This window comes from Capsicum annuum, chromosome 6, assembly GCF_002878395.1.
Source record: "Capsicum annuum cultivar UCD-10X-F1 chromosome 6, UCD10Xv1.1, whole genome shotgun sequence".
NCBI classification, from domain to species: domain Eukaryota; kingdom Viridiplantae; phylum Streptophyta; class Magnoliopsida; order Solanales; family Solanaceae; genus Capsicum; species Capsicum annuum.
In genome coordinates this window covers 54,828,052-54,850,081 of record NC_061116.1, presented here as the reverse complement: position 1 = coordinate 54,850,081, position 22,030 = coordinate 54,828,052, and the positions used below count along the sequence as shown (strand labels likewise).

The 22,030-nt window shown below is 36.2% G+C and overlaps 1 long non-coding RNA gene across 1 annotated transcript in view; it reads left to right on the top strand.

Annotated features, from left to right (window-relative positions):
- Positions 1-22,030, top strand: part of LOC107853462 — a 33,437-nt gene that overhangs the window by 510 nt on the left and 10,897 nt on the right. The window contains exon 2 of the long non-coding RNA XR_001669769.2: positions 2,734-2,796. This is a non-coding gene — a long non-coding RNA (uncharacterized LOC107853462). The remainder of the gene's footprint in view (positions 1-2,733; positions 2,797-22,030) is intronic.

The following is a 22,030-nucleotide window of genomic DNA, read 5'->3' as shown; positions in this document are numbered from 1 at the left end:
TTGAAGAAAATTTCATAAATCCGGGGACTTTAATTTTTAAGAAAAGGGGTAACTAATTTAACACTACACCCAACCATTCTATGATTAATTGCTTTCTTGTGTATCTTTAGTATCCCATCATTTTTATTGGCCCTGAAAACTTGTGATTACATTACATTTGTATATTGTTTGTATTACCACTTAGGGTTAATTTAGAATTTTGGTATTTCCTGGTTTTGACAGTAGGAGTTAATGATTTCTAGTAATAAAACCCTTCTTTCCTCACTTGCTAATTGGTGTATGCTTTGAAAACTTGTTGTACCTAAAAATGAACAGCTAGGTTAGTTAAAAAAATCTGCCATTTGGTTGATTTCTCTTTAAACATGCTCCACAGACACATTCTCATCCACTATTATATTTTTAATCCTTTGAATATCTAGAGAAATTCTCTAAGGAACCTTCAATATCCCATCTAAGACCTTCTTCATAAACAATGAGATGATTTATATAACAACAGGGACAAAAATTTTATCAGTGCAAAACTTTAGTCCTTTAATTGCCCTGACTTCAGCAAGCAGGCTAATTCCCTTATTAATTATTTTTGTTTATACATATCTCAAATAACCATTCCAATCTCAAATGCAAAAACCTATTGCACTATCTTTGGGGTTCCCTTTAGAAGCTCTACCGCAATTGCATTTAAAAGTACCAACTATTGGTTTCTCCTACTTCACCCCCTAGCACTTATCATAGGATAATAATTTCCTAGAAACTAACTAATAAATGCCACTACTTGAAGATGTTTAAGAATACCTTATTTTTTCAAAGTAATACATGTATTTATTAATCTCCATTATCCGTGTATTGTAGGACATCTTTTCCCCTCGGAATATAGCATTTCTCCTGATCCAAATGTTCCAAAGGATAAAAGCAGGTAGGGCATTATAAACTAACTTAGCCTTAGTAGAAATGTCCAACCTCCACTATTTTTTAATAACAAACATGAGTTGTAGCAATGGTATAGAGTTTTAGAGGGTAACATAAAAGTGTTTCATACCCTCACATCAGTAGGGTAGTTAAGAAAGAGATGGTTGTAAGTTTCTTGAACTCCTTGATTAAAGTAGTAGAAATTCATATATTCCACCCACCCACCCACCCCCAGTTTTTAATTGCCTAAAGTTTTCACCAAATCATTCTCTACTCTACTTAGACAAGGTTACCTTGGATTTCTTCTTCTTTTGTTTCAACCTAATAAACACATCTGATTCCTCCGATGTATTCTAGTGTTCCTATAAAACATTTAAGAAACCCTTATGCTCAATCCAAAACTTTAAAAATTTAAAAATTTTATATATTTTAGACTATTGTTCCCCATAAGATATCAATAAAGGAGCATAATTTGAGCCTTTTCTAGTAATTAGATCTACTTCTTGGTATCCAAACAAATCCTAAGAAGAATGATTTGAAATTATTTTGTCAAGTCTCTTTATAATACAGAAAGCATTCACTCTACCATTCCACTATGTAAAAGGATTCCCTTTAATGTTTATCTCTTGTAACTTACAGGAGTTCTAAAAAAAAAAAAAGCAAAGTCCTCATACTCAGAAGGGTAAGCAGGAAATCCTTCTAATTTCTCCTCATCATGCATAATAACATTGAAATCACCACCCACAAGCCATAGTAAGTTGATGTTATAAGCTGGGCCATAAATATTATCCCAAATCTATAATTTGTCCAAGAAAAAGCATTTAGCATACACAATAGTCACTAAAATTGTTTTGTTCAGGTCTGCTAGGTCCAACATCATAATAATTTTCTATTGATAATTTTCCATAATATTTATAGTAATTTCATTATTTACAAAGAGCCAAATTTTCCCATTTTGATTACAAGTACCATGCTTCACTTCAAGCCTTATTTTGAATTTTTGAATATGTCTTGATTGTTGAAAGGTTCCACCAAAGAAATAAAATAAAATTTATGGTAATTGTGGAGAATTTGAACTCTATGGAAGGTTTGTTGCGTATTAACTAACCTTATATTCCATACCAATGTTTTCAACATCATTTAACACTTTGTTTAGTTACCCTTATAAGGCACATTCTTGATGTTCAAGCCTCAAAAACCTTCCCTTTGGATCTTTTTCCTATGTTACTTGAGATATCTACTTCTCTGTATATTTGATCTAGGTTAGAGTTTTTTTTATCTCTTTCTTATCTTTCATAGCTAGAACATCTAAGATATCTTTATCTTTAGTTCTTTCCATCTTTGAGTTATTATCCCCTTTGTGAGAGACAATATCATGGAGCTTTTGGTGGGTAAAAATTTTTTGTCATAAGTGGCTAATGGTACAGATTCAACACTAACCACTAATGCTTTTTAATCCCTTTTTTGCTAGTAACCTGTTGAACTAGCACTTTTATAGGTTCCAAATCCTGACCAATGTATGCAATAATGTTATTATCATTGAGGCCTTATACTATAAGCCTTTTTCTTCATCACTATTGCCTTACCCTAAGTCTTCAGCTTTTTCTCTTCTATCTTTTAAAGTCACACATATTGTTGATTTAGCAGTTTTGAAAGTTGTATCTACCCATTCTCTTGTGAATACAGTTCTATAATTATGATATTCGGTATTATCATTCATGTCTACCTTGTTTGCATTAATTTTTTCCTACATTTTCTTTCCTTCTATTTCTATAGTTTCTTGTACTTTTTTACCACCTTGAGAATGACTTTTACTGTTCTATGTAGGATTATTTTGCTGGTCTAGCTTTTCCTTATTTGCTTGGGCATCCACACTAGGTTTCCTTGAAGGTATGTTCTTAACAGTATCATTTATTTGCTTACCATCCTCCTCAGAGACAACCTCGAAGGCTGAAATCTAATTATTAGATCATGCACCTCCATTTGTACTTTGAACATTCTTTCCAAATTTTGTTTTCCTTTTTTCTTTGCCATTTTAGTCTAATCATCTGGGTTACTAACAATATTACCACTTGTTAACCTCCTTGGAAAGCTACCAATTGTCTAATTTTGTTGTTGCTACTACGATTTTCCTTTCCTACCTGGTCCCTGCATCTTATTATTTGCTTTTACATTATGACCCTCTTTCTTCTTGTTATTCTCTTGCCTGATTATTTCTAATTCAGGATTAATTACTATGTACTCATATCTATTATTCCCTTGTAACTAAAAATCATTATAATACTTTATAGGATAATCATATTAAATGTTCACCTTAATTATTCTCACTACATTTGCAGCTTCATCTTCTACATCCATTCTAATAAGATCTGGAAACTTGTCCATCAAATAAACTAAAACTTTAACCTTGGAAAAACTAGGTCCAATTTTATTGATTGTTTCCATATCTATATGAATAGTGGTTCCTACAGCCGAAGCTAAAGATGATAAAACCTCTTTGTAAAGAAATTAGGTAACAGATTTAGGAAAGAAATTCAAGCCATTGCGGCTGTGGTTTATTCTTCAACTGTAAACTTGGAGTGATATGATTTGTTTTGCATTTATAATTACTTTTATTTGGTTTTATGTTTTAGTCTACATTCTATTACCACTTTTGAGTACATATACTTGTTCTTGAGAGTTGTAAATTTATATTTTGAGAGTTTTAATTCACAGTTAAGATTTGTTGTTTTCATCTTCTTCTTGTAAGTGCATAATAACCTTTTCTTACCAAAATTATTAGTATGTTCTTACAATTATGAGCGGATAAACCCCTACAACTGAATTTGTGGAAACCATGATGAATTAAGAAAGTAGGGCTTGAAGTACAAGGTGATTCTTGAAAGGTATTTCTGCGTGTTTATTGTTCTCTTCTGTTTGATTGTTTTTTAACACTGGACAACATTAGAAAATGCCTTATATTTATGTGCTTTGGAATAAGGGTTAATGTATGGAAAAAAGAAACAAAAAATCGAAACATTGAGGTATCAACCTTCACTTAATAGCTTGAGTTGTAGATGCGGAAAAGCTAATCTGGGATCCAAGATAAGGGTTATAGTTCAAAACTTATGAGACAATGTAGAAGCATAATTGAAGATAGTCATCTAATAGAGGCTTAAGGTCATTTAGATGAACTAAACATATTGATTCCTCATGCCAAACTGAAAGAGATAACTAATACAAAGAACCTATAAAGTTATGATGTTTTTGGGAACACGGTCCTAGTGTCTCTCATCTACTGATCACAAACTTGAAGAAATTTTCAATTGTTACTTGTTAAAAAAATAGTTTACAACCCCCTCCCCCAAAATACAAAAATACTTACAAATAGCTTAGATAACAGCATTGACCGAGCTTCTATCCTATTTTGAGTGTGATCGACCCAACTTTTGTTGAGTTCTATATTTGATATAGCAACTACTTTATACGTTCAAGCGACATCAAGATGCACTCAACTTTTATAATCAGATATGGGCCTTTAAGTGGGATACGTTGATGGAGCCATACTCTCTTCTATCGACTGGTTCAATCCTTAAACTACTATTTGTATTAGAGGGGAGAAGGTACAAGTGGATTCTACTACTATTAATAACAGATAGTGTCATAACCCGAACCAGGACTGTGATAACGCTCACCTATACTATTGAAATTGGTAGAGGATGGTCGTTGTCAATAGCTCAACTTATGTTGAGGTCAAATCCATGAGGAGTGAAATTAAATTAGACCCTCCCTAATCACCTAATACCTCAATTAGGCATCCCTATTTCTAGAAAGATTCCCAAGATATGGTTAATTCCCTAATCACCTCTATGTCTAAAACGGTGAGACATAGCAAACTACATCTATTATTGTCCCCTATTGCCTAGTCACCCATATCACTCTTTCAAGGATGATATGGGTTTCGAAAGTTCACCCATTCCCTCTTTCAAAGATGATGTGAGCTTTCAAGAAATTAGGGCTTTCTCCCACAGTTCTATTTTAGCCATTTGGGATTTTCACCCACAATCCCCAACCTATTTTATCCAGTAATAGTGAAGCCCATTATAAACAAACCAGAATCTACACAAATACATCACAACCCACACATAATTGCACCTTTGTTCAACCTAATCCCAATACAAGAAAATTTAGCTACTCATGAAGTAAAGTGAAAGAAATATACCAAAGGGTTCATTCAAAGCATCCATCCTTCAACTTCACTAAATTCAAAGAATGAAATTCAAATACAATTGTTTCCCATATTAAGGTTTGTAAACTTCAAATTCAATTGTTACCCAAAGTGTAGAATACCAAAATGAGAAAGGCTTTTAGCTTCATAAGGGAATTGAGGTCGGCAGTATAAAATTACAAAACTACCCTTGGGTATATTCTCATATTATTATGATCATTGAATCCTATCCGCAATTGCGGCTTTGACATAGCTTGACTAGCTGCGATCGCGGCCCTCAGACCGCGATCGCGGTAACTAAGGGTGATTTTCTACTTCAAGTCTTCCATCTGGTCTTCTCTTCTCTATTTTGATCTTTTTTTAGCTCAAATCTATATCTTTCCTTCTCTTCACTTGTATGCCTACAAAATATGGAAATTAGTGTATTAAACAACAAATTGTCTCATTCATATGTTTAAATCATAGTAGTGTACATGAATGTTGAGTACAAATAAGTGGTAAATTCACCACTCTTCAACACCCCCAACTTAAATCTTTCCTTATCCTCAAGCAACACTATCTCTTACTATGAGACAATGCACTTTTGTGCCCAATTTATATGACTCGATGATCACAATGACTTCAACTTGATTACTACGAAAAGTAGCTATTCAAACATGGGCAAAGCAATTCTCACGACACCCTTAACATAAAATACAATTTTCAAGGAAGCAAAAGACTTTAAAGAACAAAATGCAACAATCACTAACTCTCAAGAAGTGATCACCTTTTTTATCTCAACTCCACTATACTCAATTTGCTTTATTTTTTGAAAGGTGACAATATCACCCACCTTAATTAGTTCACATGCCTCCTCACAAGAATAAAAATCCCATACACCAAATTATCAAATATGTAACAAGGGATTTGAGTGCAAAACTCTCTATCACATAAGGACTCTTAATGCTAACAAGTAACATACCATAGGCTTGCCCCTATTTTCAATCACCACTACAATGAATACAGTTGGATGGAAATCTCGAAGGGCTTTTTGAGCTTGTAAGTTAGGTTTGGGGAAGGGTAGGATATCATTTAGGAACAAAGTGGGTTTACCCTCCTTGAACATCTACATCACACTATTCCATCCAATTTTTTACCATGGGATAGTTCTTTTGTTTACACATGTGCCTGCTTTTATTACTTTGATCTACCCAACTTTTGAAAGCATTTTCTTTTCATCACTTTTCCTTGAACAATTTATGCATTTCTTTCCTTTGTTGAGTCCTTTATTTTTCCTATTTATTTATTCTCATTACTTAGCTCTTAGGTACTCACAATTTTGTGGCCCAATTTTACTTCTTCCAATCTTTACCACTCCCAACTTGGGCTTTTAGCCTCAAGTTATATTTTCAAGTTCAAGGAGGGTAGGGTTCAAAAGAGAGACAAAAGTCAAATGGCTCACAACTTACATGTGGTTGCCAAATAAAGGTTCAAAGGCTCAAATTAGGTGACTAGGGATAACATTTATGCAAGGGTAGGCTTTTTAGCTAGAGTGGATTTCCAAGTACACAAAGCTGGCCTAGGATTATTTCACCAATCAATAATAATCAAAATTATCCTTGATAGACTAATGGGGCAAGTTCTAGATGGTACAAGTATACATGATATTTAGAAAAATAAGCTCACCGATCATGGCATGCAAATTCCCCAAGGGGGCTCAATTGCCCCTCCCTATAGAGACAAAAAATAGAGTATCTACCAATTTTTACAAGCCAAAATTTGGAGTCACAAAAAGAGTAAAAGTGACGCTACAAGGTTGCTCACGTTTGTACTCTTGATTTTTGAAAACTTTTGGATGAAGGGGGGTTTGCTTTGTATTTCCACCTTGCACAATTCGCTAATTATGGTACCAACCCAAGACTTTTACTTATATTTTGGATTTCATATGGGAAAACCATATGGCTACTAAGACTTCACCATCAATACAAGTGCGATCCCATATCAAATCCAAAATGCCACAGGTACTCAGACTTTATAGCCCTGATTCTATGGGTACTCAAACTTCCCTGGCATTCATGGCTCAAAACCCAATCATGAAGATTTTTCCGTAGTAATGTCATCACTCAATTTATCATAGAGAAAAGCTTGTCCAATATCACCACAAGTAAAATAAAGATAAAGTAAAAATCTAAAAACAAAAACAACTAATCCATGGAAATCTGGGCACCATTAGAGAGCCCAAATATTACAACCCAATGGAAAAAGTAAAAATCATCCAAAAGAACATAAAAACATCAATAATACATGACCAAATAAAATCAATGCAGAGACAAGCACCCCCAACTAAAAAGCTAGCAATGACTTCACTACATAAACAATCAAGCATAAAGAGAGATAAGGGTGCTCCATGAAATTGCATCAAGATCTACTCACGCTCTCAGACACTGCATCATTACTTGTATCCTCAGGATCAGACCACTCGGATGGGGCCTCATCATCACTTTCCACTTGGGAGAAAAGAAGTCTATCTTGGGGTTAGGACCTTCTAAGGCCCTTTACCCCTATCCATATTTTGCTAAAAAATTAATCTTTCTTCTTCTCCCTTCTTACCATCTTCTCATGTGAAACTCAGAGCTCTTGGTGAGACTCCACCAAGGATGAGTAGGCCCTCTCAATACTAGCAATGATAGCTCTCTATTTCTGGCTATCTTGCTGATACTTCTCATAATCAGAGCGGGACACATATGTGTGGAAAGTGGTGGAGGGCTCTCCCAGCCGTGGGGAAAAACCAAAGCGATCTCCCTAATAGATACAATATCAACACCAATATCCTCAAGAGGCCCGACTGCACAATTGCCTATAAGACTCAGGCTCCTAACATATCAATTTTCCTAAGTTGATCTTTCACTTCTTGGTTTTTCCTGGTGTGCACTCACCTCAAATTTTTAGAGGATAGATGGGGGTGCCAAGGTGCACCCAAGTATCTCTAGGGTACTCATCAACCCCAGCTCACGTACAAAACTAAGTAATCAAAGAGGGGAAAAGGAGGTGAATACCACCATAGTTCATGATTAATTTCATGTCTGAAACCTAAAGCTGACCGACACTCAAAGAAATGTCATCTAAAATGCAAGAAACCATCCGAGCTTGCAAATCTAGAACTATTGTCAAGTGGGTGCAAGGGGAAACTTGGCTATATATGTATTTAACCGAATTCGAGCCTCGACAGTGAAGCCATTCATAGATATTTTCCTCTTGATATTCACCCAAGAGACCTCATTTTATGGGCATAGTCTTTCTTCCAACTAGCTTCCCGACTTACACCCTTTTGCTTCGAACTAATCCATCCTTGCATTTGGGAGACCATAGATGTCATTAATTTGCTCTGCCCTAAAGTCTACCTCCTTTCCCCAAACCTGATAATCTTGATGGTTGAGTATGAGAAATATACTATACTAGGGTTAGCATAGAACTCCCAGACATAGTGCTTATTTTCCTTGGAAGGATCTAGGGCGAAGCACCGCTATCTATTGGCCATAAGTCCGTCATGAAATGCCAGATTCTTTTCCAACACTTTCTCCAAGCATATTCCTCTCTCTAGGAGTAGCTTTGTTCTCAAAAGAACACCATAATATAGTGTGTGGCACTCGGAGGCCATGAATTGGAATTAGTCTTAGTCTTTCATGATATGATGCTGAAAAACATGAGAACAACACAAAAACAATAAACATCGACATTTACATGCATAAGATATGCCATGTTATTCACTAAAGCTCATGGGATAGTTATTTGGTTGTGTTTGGAAAAGAATTTGAATTGCAGAATTTTTGGCCCAGGCTATATTTCAGCCTCAGATGTAGTTGTCAAGCCTTCTCCAGAATGTCCCTTTTTTGCCATGGCTTTGACAGTTTAAGCGACAGTCCATCAAGCCATTGACGGTCCATCAACATTCTCGACAACCTCCCTCAACTTTATCAAATTCTATTTTCCTGCATTTTTGTTCCTGCATACTTCAACAAACACATCAAATTGCACCAAAAAGGAACAAGCAACTCTAACTATACTTATGACAACACATTGTGGGTTGCCTCATACTAGCGCATGATTTACTATCGTGGCATGACTTAGTTATCTCGATTACTCATACTTCGTCAAGATAAACTATACCTAAGAATTTAACTGAGTCCATTGGACTAGTATATAGCTTGACTCATTGCCCGTTGACTTTGAAGACACTTCCATCTTCATTTTCAAGTTCGACTACTCCATATGAGTAGACCTGAGTAACTTTAAATTGTCCAAACTACTTAGACCTAAGTTTACCTGGGAAGAGCTTCAGTCTGGAGTTGAAGAGTAATAAACAATCACCTTTCTGGAAATCCTATTTTTTAATCCTCCGATTGTGGTTTTTCTTCATTCTTTCTTTGTACAGGTCTGCTCTTTCATATGACCTGAGATGGAATTCATCCATCTTATTCAGCTGCCCCAGTCTTAGTTCAGTTGTCTCCTTCCAATTCAGGTTTTACCGCTTGAGTGCCCACAAAGACTTATACTCTTGCTCAATTGGAAAATGACATGATTTTCCATAGACCAGCTGATACAAAGACATCCCAATGGGTGTCTTGAAAGCTGTTCGATATGCCCACAAGGTATAATAGAGCTTTTGTGACCAATCTTGTCTACTTGCATTCACCGTTTTGGCTAGAATTTCCTTTATCTCCCAGTTTGAAATCTCCACTTGCCCATTGGTCAGTGGGTGGTATGGGGTTGCTACTTTATACTATTTCACCCTATATTTTTCCAATGCATCTCGAAATACTTTTTCGTAGAAATGGGATCCTCCATCGCTTATAATAGTGTGTGGTACTCCAAAGTAAGAGAAGATATTCTTCTTAATAAAGGCAACCACTCTCTTGCCTTCATTGTCAGCAAAGGTGATGGCTTCCACCCATTTGGACACTACTCCAAAGTAAGAGAAGATATTCTTCTTAAGAAAGGTAACCACTCTCTTGCCTTTGTTATCAGCAAAGGCGATGGCTTTCACCCATTTGGACACATAGTGCATAGCAACCAGGACATACTTTAGCCCACAAAGGCGATGGCTTTCACCCATTTGGACACATAGTGCATAAAAACCAGGACATACTTTAGCCCACAAGATCTTACAAAGGGCCCCATGAAATCAATACCCTAGATGTTAAACAATTTGACCTCCATCATTTTTGTCATAGGCATATCATGGTGTTTCGAGATTGACCCTTGTCTCTGACACTTGTCGCATCTTCTTACGAACTCATATGCATCCTTGAATAAGGTTGGACAATAATAGCCACTCTGCAACACTTTCCTTGCAGTACAATCACCTGGGAAAGCATGGCAGTCTTCCAGAATATTCTTCATGCCAACTTCTGGGATGCATCTTCTGATGATATTATCAGTACAATGCCTAAATAGATATGGCTCATCCCAGAAGTACCTTTTGGCATCATGGAGGAACTTCCTTTTCTGATGAAAGGAAAGATCCTCAGGAATAAGATCACTTACCACATAGCTGGTAAAGTCTGCGTACCAAGGCACCCCTTCAAGCACAGTGGAAAGAATTTGGTCATCACTGAATGCATCATCAATTTCACATTTATCTGTGACTGCGTGATTTCCCTCTATCCTGGCTAGGTGGTCTGCAACCTAATTTTCATATCCTTTTCTGTCTTTGACCTCAAATTCAAACTCTTGCAGAAGCAGCACCCATCTGATTAACCTTGGTTTACCATCCTTCTTTGCTATCAAGTATCTCAAGAAAGCGTGATCTATATGAACCACTACCTTGGTTCCTAATAAGTAAGCATGGAACTTCCCAAATGTATAGATAACCGCGAGAAGTTCCTGCTCAGTAACAGTGTAATTCTTTTGTACCCCATTCAATGCCTTGCTCGCATAGTAGATGGGGTGAAATAATTTATCTTTCTTCTAGCCAAGCACAGCCCCAAGTTCCACTCCACTCACATCGTATATGATTTCAAATGGCATGGACCAGTCTGGAGCAACAATAACTGGGGCAGCTACCAGTTTCTCTTTAAGGCATTCAAATGCCTTCCTGTAATCATCATCAAATACAAACTTAGGCTTCATTTGTTTGCACTTAATAGAGGTCTAAATATGAATGGTTCAGACATCAGACCATTAAGTGCAATTGTTTTTTATTAAGATTTTAGCTCTTAATAGGTCTGAATAGGTCTTAATCATTCAGATCTAGAACCAAGTCTTAGTAGCTTTGAACAGATATTCTAGTGTTGGATAATATTCACCACTTTATTCATAATCAACAGTCACCACAACTAACATCTCTGCCACTGCCACCATTGTCAACCACCACCATCAACCACCTCTACCATCACAACCACCATCGACAACAAATATCGCTACCAACTACTATTGTCAACCACTACCATACCTACTACCCCAATTATTCTAGTTATATTCACCACCACCACCATTGTCATTAGTAACACCACCACTTTAACAACTACCATCGCTACAATTTATCTCTACTAACAACCATCTCCACCATCATAATAAACAACATCTTCAACTAGCACCAACACATCATTAACCATCATGAATTTATGTTTTGACCAATACAATCAACACCTCAAACTACTAACATCAAGCAATGTCACACCACCACCATCAATCATCACCATCATAAAAGTCACTACAATACCAACTATCACAACTATCTCCACCAATATTATTAATCACTAACATCAACCATTTTCACCGCAACCGTCATTATAAACCATCTTCACTATCACTAACAAACATAAATGTTTTTTCTCAATCAATAATAATTTTTTCTATTCAATTACATACTTTTCTAATATAATTAATTTTTTATTTGAATTATATTTTTTATTATATATATATAAATAAATAAATTTTACACATTCAGATGTTGAAAATAAATAGTCTTAATCATTCACTTTTCAGATCTAGAGATAATATCTTAATCATTCAGATATTTATTCAGATTCAGACATCTAAATCTTAAAAAAACAAGTGCACCCTTAGCCTCCCTCTCCAACAATTTGCATAGTGGATCTGCAATTTTGGAGAAGTCTTTAATAAATCAATGGTAGAATCCTGGATAACCCAGGAAACTATGCACTCCCTTTACTGAGATAGGATGAGTAATTTCTCTATCACCTCTACCTTCCTCGGTTAACCTCAATCCCATTTGATAAAATTCAATGTCCAGGCATAATGCCCTCCTTCAAGATGAAGTGGCATTTCTCCTAATTTAGCACGAGATTGAATTCCGCGTATCTCTTTAGCACTATGCTCAAATTCACCAAACATAACTCAAATGAATCACCCATTATAGAAAAATCATCCATGAATACCTCTAAGGTGTCCTCCACTATGTTGGAGAAGATAGACATCATGCACCGTCGGAATGTGGCGGGTGCATTACATAAATCAAACGGCATTCGCTTGAATGTAAATGTTCCATACGGGTATATAAATGTTGTTTTCTCCTGATCTTCCAGGGCAATGAAAATCTGATTATATCTCGAATGCCCATCTAAGAATCAATACCAACCCCTTCTTGCCAAGTGATCAAGCACTTGATCCATGAACGGCATTGGGAAGTGATCCTTCAATAACCACGAGTTTAACTTCCTATAGTACATACACACCTTCTATCCAGTCACTGGTCTAAGCAAAATCACTTTATTCTTCTCATTAGCAACTACAGTCATGCCTCTTTTTTTATGCACATATTTCACTGGACTCACCCACTTGTCGTCGGAGATAGGGTATGCTAACCCTGCGTCAAGACATTTGATAATCTCTTTTTTAACCACTTCTTATATCAGTGGGTTTAATCTATGTTGATGCTTAATAGTTGGTGTGCATTCTTCCTCTAGCTAAATTTTGTGGGTGCAGATACCCAGAGAAATGCCAATAATATCAGCAATCGTCCACCCTATAGCCCTTTTGTATCTCCTAAGCACAAAGATGAAGGCTCTTATCTGCTGCTCACCTAAGTTTGCTGCAATGATCATAGGTAAGGTATTTCCACTACCTAGAAACATATACCATAGATGGCCTGGCAGCTCCTTCAACTCTAACACTGATGGCTCTTTAATAGATGTCTTAGCCGGTGGTGTTGGACAATTTTTGAGATCCAAATCCAGCTTCTTGGAAGCATATAAATATGATCCCATTCCTATTAGAGCATAAAATATCTCCTCATATTCTTTAATACCTTCACTATTAAAGTTCATCAACACCGCAGCCAAAGTTTCAATAGCAAATTTCTCCTCAATCGGTACCTCTTGCTCATTTTCATAATATACATCGACAATGGTGTATACACTTATCTTTTTGTGTTGCGTCATCAACTGGAAAACATCAAATATAACTACCTCATCATTAAGCCTAAACTGCAGCTCATTTGCCCGTAAGTCAATCAACACACTCCCAGTTGTAAGTAAAGATCTAACCAAGATTATGGGTACCTCAAAGTCTACCTCGTAATCCAGGATCACAAAGTCGGTAGGGAAAATAAAATTGGCCAATTTCACAAGCACATCATATAATACACCAATTAGTTGCTTCACAGATCTGTCTGCCATCACAAGTCTTATGTTAGTAGGCATAGGATCTCCTAAACCTAACTTCTTATAAACTTCCAGTGGCATTAGATTAATACTTTCCCTAATATCACACAAGGCCTTCACAAATTCCAGAGATCCAATAGTACACAAGAAAGTAAATTCTCCAGGATCCGCTTTCTTTTGCACTAAGGATCTTGTATAAATAGCACTACAATGGTGAAGATTGTCCACCGGTTTGTAGCTCACCATCCTCTTCTTTGTGACAAGATCCTTCATAAATTTAGAGTAGCTAGACATTTGTTCCAGTGCCTCCACCAAAGGCACATTTATAGTTAACTATTTTAGCATTACCATGAACTTGCTAAATTTCTCGTCATCTACCTTTTTCTTTAATCGATGAGAAAATGAAGGAAGTGGCTTTAGTATAACCTTAACCACTGCTTCTCCATCCTTTTCTTTATTTTATCTAATGCATCAGCCCCCTAATTGTTAGATGTAATGCCACCATTATCCATCTTCTTAGACTTCACTGAATGATCTTCTTCTGCCTCCTCATCCTACTCAACCACATCATCAATTACAGGTTTGCTCACAGAAGGGCCCGATAATACTTTGGCACTGTGGGTAGTAATTTCCATACAAGAACTATCATTCCAAGGGTTTTGCACTGTATCATTCTACAATGTACCACTTTTTCTCTAATTAAATGTCGCTGAAAGTTGGTCCATCTGCTTCTCCATCTATTTTATGGAGATTGAATGTGATTAAACTAACTGGCTCATAGATGATAAGTCACTCTACATCATTGTTACACCAGCATCAGTCAACTCCACCCCTTTTAGTAACTTTTCTATCATGTCCTCCATGGAAATCTTACCCAAACTAGTAGAAGTATTATCATGGTTTCCAGGAGGTACATATAATTCACTCCTATCGTTCTTATTTTTCTAGCTCCCTTGGTCACTATCTCTGTAACCAACTTTATCATAGTAGTTCCAACCTTGATTCCCTTGGCTATTGCCTCAGAAACCCCCCTGATTATTCAGATAGTTAACCTCCTCCTCAAAATTAGATTTATCTCCCCTACTTTATACTCACACAGCCTTCACCTTTTCTGTCTTTCACCGATAGCAAATGCTAAGTAAGCAAGTCCATATGGGTATTCATATGGGCCATGTCTTGATCTCATTTTTCTTCTCTCCTATATTGTTCAGCTTTCATACCACTAGATGCAGTGGGACTTGCTACCACATAATCCTTAGTATGCTAAGATCTACTTGTCTTAGTCAATCTCTCTTGCATATCTGCAGCCTTAGTGAAAGAAAGCTCCATGAATTATCCCCTGTAGCATTGCCCACAGTTGGCTTAGTTATGGAGTTTAAAGATCTATAGAATGTCTTCATCAAATGCTCATCAATCATCTTGTGATTAGGGCACTTTGTCAACTTCTTCTTCAATCTCATCCAGGTCTCATAGAGTGCTTCATTAGATAACTGTCTAAAGTTGCTAATCTTATCTCTTAACTATAACATCCTAGAAGGCAAAAAGAACCTTTCTAGGAAAGGTTTTTTCAATTGCCTTTTGTTTATTATAGAATTGGGAGCTAACTCATTCAACCATATTGTTGCATCCCCAAACAGAGACAACGAGAATAACCGTAGACAAATTCTATTTTGTCCAACTCTAGGATTGTCGAAAGACTTGCAAATATTGATAAAGTTCACCAGATTCATATTTGAATCATGCCCTAGAAGTCCAGAAAACAACCTTTTGAGGTTTAGTAGCTATATCATAGTACTTGTGATATTGAACTTTACTCTTAGTGCTAATGGTGGTGGAATAATTGCTCTTATAGCACTATCCTCATCCAAATCAATTTCATCTTCCTTATCAGCTGCAAACTGCACATCTGATTGGCGGTTTGCTCTTTCTCTAACTGGTCGATTCTTGTTCATTGGCGTAGCTACATTCTTAGTACACCTTCTATTTGCAGTCTTAATCAGATCATCATCTCCCAGGTCCTCCTCAACTAGTTTAGGATCATGGTCTAGTTGACCATCATTTTTTTTATTCAATTGAGCTCTAGCTAAGGCGGCTAGTCTATCTGATTCTTGCTGATCTTTCATTCTGCCAATTAATTAAGGTTTTGGATGATATGGTAATAATGGTTCTCCTGACCTCCTCATACGTAGAATGAAAAATAAAGATCCTATAATGAACAAAAATAACAAATAAAAGGAAAATTAGGAAACTTGACCAAATGTCAATTAACTCTCATAAACTTAATTGACAACCGTATTCCCTGGCAACAGTTCTAAAATTTGATACGCCCAAATTACAACTCTCGTTAGAAAGCGTAAGCAGTCATCGTCAAATATAGAACTAAACTAGGTTGGGGTCGAATCCCACAGGGAATACTATGTAAACTAAGTGTTATGATTATTAATGGACAGTTGATCGAAGATTTCAAAATAAAAGGGGGTTTGTTTGTTAACACTGAAGAATGCTTGTAGAAAATCGTGTTCCAACTAATGAGTATACTTGCAAGGTTTGATTCAATGAGAATGGAGAAACTAAGATTATGTTCACCAATATGTTATGGCAATCAAGGTTGTGAGTTATCTTGAATTCATATGTAACAAATTTCAATTGTAAGAATTACTGAACTCTAAAGTTCATCTATTCGTTTTTAAACCTTAATAGATGATTACCCTTTAATTCTCTCAAACTTAAAGAATATATTGACATATTCAATTGATTTCTCAAGTGGGTTGATCATATTATGGCATCAAACCTTATCCCAAGGGTTAAAGCCTATGAGATCCTTGTAAATCTCCTCTTTTCTTAACACAAACATTTTTACTCAAACAAGTGGCGTTCTTGGGATCACCCTTCAAGTTTGCAACCAAGAAAGATCATAATAATGAAGAGGATTTTATACAATTGTATTTAGTTACAGAACTCAGGAAATCTCACAACCTTAAACAACCAATCACAATCAAGGCTCCCATAACCTTAGTTATGGGAGCTTTAGAGACACATCATAGAAGGAGAAAAAGATTCGATTGTATTTCTCATAGATAATTTAGGAAATTACTTACAAAAAAATCCAAAGGATTGTTCTTGATCTCCTAAGAAGAATAATGAATAAAAATGTTAAGATCTACAATACCAGCTATTTCTTAGAGAATAATAAACTACAAATTGCTCAAAAGTTGAAAAAGAGATAAAAGATAGATGAAAGATACCTAATCTAAACCTAGACTGGATATTTATATGTTTTCAGGTACTTGGGATTCAAAATTCAAACTTCAATATTGCTGCGTCATATTTGATGGCCAAGTTGACGGCCCGTCAGTGTCCTGATGGTCCGTCACTTGGACCATCGCAGAGGATCCCAAATGCTTCATTTTGTTTAAAGAGTGATGATCAAGTTGATGGACCATCAGTGGTCTAACGGTCCGCCACTTGGACCATAGCTTGATCAGTTGAGGGACCACTTTTGTTTTATACTAACGACTAGGTTTTTGGCCCGTCAGAGGTCTCACAGTCCATCACTTAGACCGTTACTTGGGTCATCCATTCTTTCCATTCTGCTTGGTTTTTACGAACACTCTGATGGTCCGTCACATGGTTGATAGCCCGTCAGTTTGGCCGTCATTTCCCTTTTTGTTTCTATATTTTCCATTTTTCAAAATTATTTCTTCAGCTAAGTCCTTAATCCTAAAAACATTAAAACACAGCATTAAATACACCATCGGTTGCTTAAAACTGCATAATTACCCCTTGGAAAAGATGTATAATGCTCCGTTCAAAGTTGGAACATCATATACCTAGACAACTAGTGGAATTTCAAGGCATACTCTTTGATCGACATCTTCCTTTGTTTAAGATTAACAAACTCCTCTATGCTTCCCTCAACTCCTTAGGAAAGAAGTGGTCAAAAAAGTTATTAGAGAAAGTCTCCCACAATGATGACTCCTCAATATCACGTCTTTCCCTATTTTATTTCTCGTACCACTGGTATGCCACATCTTTAAGCTTATTAGCTGCAAAATCCACCCCTTCCACATTTTTGGCATGCATAATCCTTAATATCTTTTCCATCTCATCCAAAAAACCTTGAGGATCCTTCTCTACCTTAACACTAGTAAAGTTTGGAGGACACATCTTCATGAACTAGCCAACCTTTATGGCCTCAGACGAAGTAATACCAGGTGCACCATGCTCATCCTAAGAAGCTACCAACTGAGCAATCATATGGATCGACTGACGAAACTCCACATTCATTACAATAAACTAAGAAGGACTAGAAGAAACAAGTGAAACTCTAGAAATATTAGTGACTAGACCCCTAGACCAAGTATGAATCCCCTAAGTAAACCGTGTCCCATTAATATCATCCCTAGTTGGGACAAAGGAGTTTTTGTGAACTTCAGATCATCGAGGCATAATCTAAAAAATGAACAAACGAAATTAGAGAAGATTCCAGGGCTCAAACCTCAAGCTTGAAAATATAACACAAAGAAAAGAAATATTTCCTAAATGCCTCATAATCTATCCCTTATGAGTGTGGCATGCTAAACACCTTTAAAAAAGACTCTACTCGACATGGGTTTGTGGACTCCCAATTGACCATAAACCTAAAGCTCTGATACTAACTTGACACGACCCAAACCAGGGGCTTGTCGTAATGGTCACCCTAAGACCAACCAGTACCAAGTACCACCATTGTTACCCAACCAAACCTCCAAATATGCATACCCTGAGTCGGATGAATTTTGAACTTATAATAAGGTAGCATTTAGTATAATTCCAAACTCTCTGATAGGTCTATAACTGTGACCAACCCAAACAAGTCCAACCATCTATTACTAATTAACAACCATCACCAAACCAATATAAAAACCAAGTTCCTATTTATAACATAACATAAAAAGATAGAATAATCATAAATTCAGTCAAACGGTATCATCCCTAACACCAATGTCAATACTAAGGCGGACACCAATACTGACACTGCTCATTCAAAACCATAGTAGTTCCACAAAGCCTCTAACCAAAAGACAAATAATATCCGGTTTGGACATGCCCCCAACCATAGGCAAAAATAATATCCATAAAATAACCAAAGTATGAAAATATGTCCATTATATCAAATTGACCCTTTCGAAGTATGGAAGCTCACAAGTTTAATCCAATAGTTTATCCCTAATTTGATCACTAAGTAGATGGAGTAGAATGGCCGGTTCCTGAATCACGTGGGGATACACTCACCCGAAGATGGGTTAGCGGGTGAACGCTAGAAAGTACTCAGGATAAGGATAAAATAATGTCAACCTGTAAAACCAAGTAAACCAACCATATGCATTCACAGCCATACATACATATAGATATAACCATGCTGGGAATGGGAACCAAGTTTAGCACGCATTTGAAACCATTAACCTAGGTATATGTAGCTTAACCATCATAATTCACCCACGAGCTATATGTGTCCAGTGTCACTCCCTGGATAGGCCCCGATGCATGTAACCGTATAAACTGGAGATACCATAAGAGTAGGGAATTCCCATGTACCCTTCATTCTCCATGATACATATATATAAGTGCTAGGGGATTCCCATGTACCCCTCAAGTATATGGTCCCCATGACCGATCCTCATGTCAGCAAACATGAGTTTTTAGTGTCCTTCTATTGCACTCACACCTTCATGATTAGATATCATACCCCGCCATCATTTCCCAATTAAAACCATTACCATACAACCAAACCACCAATTCTATTTATAATTAACCAAGTTTATAAGTAGTGGTATCGCCATACCGACTATAGCTTGCAAGCAAGGTCCTTAGCCATCCTTTTTAAGAAGAAGGTATTCCCATGTACCCATTGATTACATTATTAAGTTAAAATAGGGGAATCCCATGTACCCTACAAATGATCATTATTATGCTTGCTTAGGGGATTCCTTTGTACCCCACAAGGCTTTTACTTAGACCAACCATAACCACTAAGACCTTACCATTTAACCATTCCAAATCATTTAAACTATTTATACCATTTAGGGGTCATTTGGTAGAGTGTATTGAAAAATATAATGCATGTATTAGTTAATGTGTACTACTAGTACCTTGTTTGGTACATCTTTTTTCCTATGTATAACTAATGCAAGCATTAGTTATACACTCTGTTGTGTATTGAAATGTGTATTAGTAATACACTTCATATCCTATGTATTAGTAATATAAAGACTTTTAACACATACATTAACTTATTCAATGACCTTAACACCCCTCAATTTCTCTCTCAAAATATTTCACAATTTCTTTTCCCGCCATTTTAATTTTCAACAGTAAATCTTCTCAAAATATTTCACAATTTCTTTTCCCACCATTTTAATTTACAACAATGAATAGTTGTTTTAAATAACCGCAACATATTTTTTCTTTTCTTCAATAGTCTTTAAAAAGATTAAGAAAAATTCTTGTGACTATTCCTTAATTTTACATCTTGTATTGTATTTTTGTTTCGACTATGTTAATCGGTTGGCGTAACATTTCATGCGCAAAGACGAAGGTCTTGCAATTAATCCTAAATCTCTATATACTACTTCAACAATACTAATTATGCTTGAGATGACAAAAGAATTTTGTTGCAAAAAAAGTGTACAAAGTCAAAGAAGGGTATTTTTGTAAACAAACATTTCTTTTATAGAAATTATGTAAGAGATATTATTTCTTATACATCAAACCAAACAATGTATAGGAAATAATATATGCATAACTAATACAAGCTTAACTAATACTAGCATTACCAATGCAAGCATTACTAATATACTATATTTCTCGTTGTTCCTATACACTCTATCAAACGACCCCTTTGGTTCCATTACCAAGTTATACCATGCATAGTTCAATGAAAGTCCAACAATTTAGCCAAAAAACAATCTCATGGGCATTTTATCAAATATGTTGGGGGGATAGTATTTCCAAAGCCAAAGCCAAAACCATGCACCAATTAACCATTCCCTTGCAACAAATTGTTGAAACCACCATAATAATATGAAAACCATAAGTAAAAGGCATGCGAAAACCATAACCAACCATAGCAACAAAAATCCCCCAACATATATTTGAAAACCCAAAATCATACAACATTTATGCCATGAAAACATTTCATAAAACATGCCTTTAGTTGGAACTATCAATGAGGGACGAGTAGCATGCCTTAGATTATGAAGATGACGAAGAGAAATCACCCTTGTAAGCCCTAAATTGATCCTATTGATGAAACCTTATCCTTCTCTGACCCAAGAGACTTGAGAGAATTTTTGAGTGTTTAAGAGAGTTTGATTGATTCCAAAAAGGTTAATTAAGACCCAAAAGGTGTTTTAATTCATGGGGTCATAATAGGTTAAGAGGGGAATGTCCAAATTACCCCCAACTTAAACTACTTAAAATTCCCGCAGGATGGTATGACCACCCCATGCCAATTGTACCCTTCCATATGAGTGGTACCCATCACTCAAATCCTAGGCCTTCCCTTGGACCCCAACCCTATCAAACATACATCCAGTCAATCCAAACCATACCTAACTATACGATTAGTACCATGAAATCATACCCTAGGAAGAATAGAATCACCTAGACTAAACTTAGGGCAACATACGATTAACACCTTACCATTAGTTCCCTAACATATGACTTGTATGTTCCAACCATACCATGGAAAGAAACCATCCAACCCATAATGGTCACCATATGACCAAGACCAACCAAACCACACCCAACATAAGAAAAGTACAAAAAGTCATATGATGTCCAGAAGCCAAAAACTGAGAAATTTTCTAAGGGTCAAAACTCAGGGTGTTTTATTCTCCTCCACTAGGATCATTCATCCTCGAATGACGGACAAGGTAGTACAAGCACTAATTGCACCCCGACATAACCATTCTAACCTTTAACTAAGTTATAAAATAGAGATGAAAGGAAATCAACCTTTCTTTAACAAGTTAGAAAATAAAGATGTGATCAAGAACACATATCTTTCATATGAATATCCAGAGCAGAAAATAAATACGGATACTTGGACTTCATGTCCTCTTCTGCTTCCCAAGTAATTTCTTCCACTATGTGGTTTAGTCATAGAACCTTAACCGAAGCTATATCCTTGGTCACACTGATGAACCTTTCAAGCCAAGATCTCAATCGGGATATCTTTATAAGACAGAGAATTTAAGATACCCAATCCTTCCAAAGGAATAATCGATGAAGGATCACCTATATACTTTCTCAACATAGAGACATGGAATAC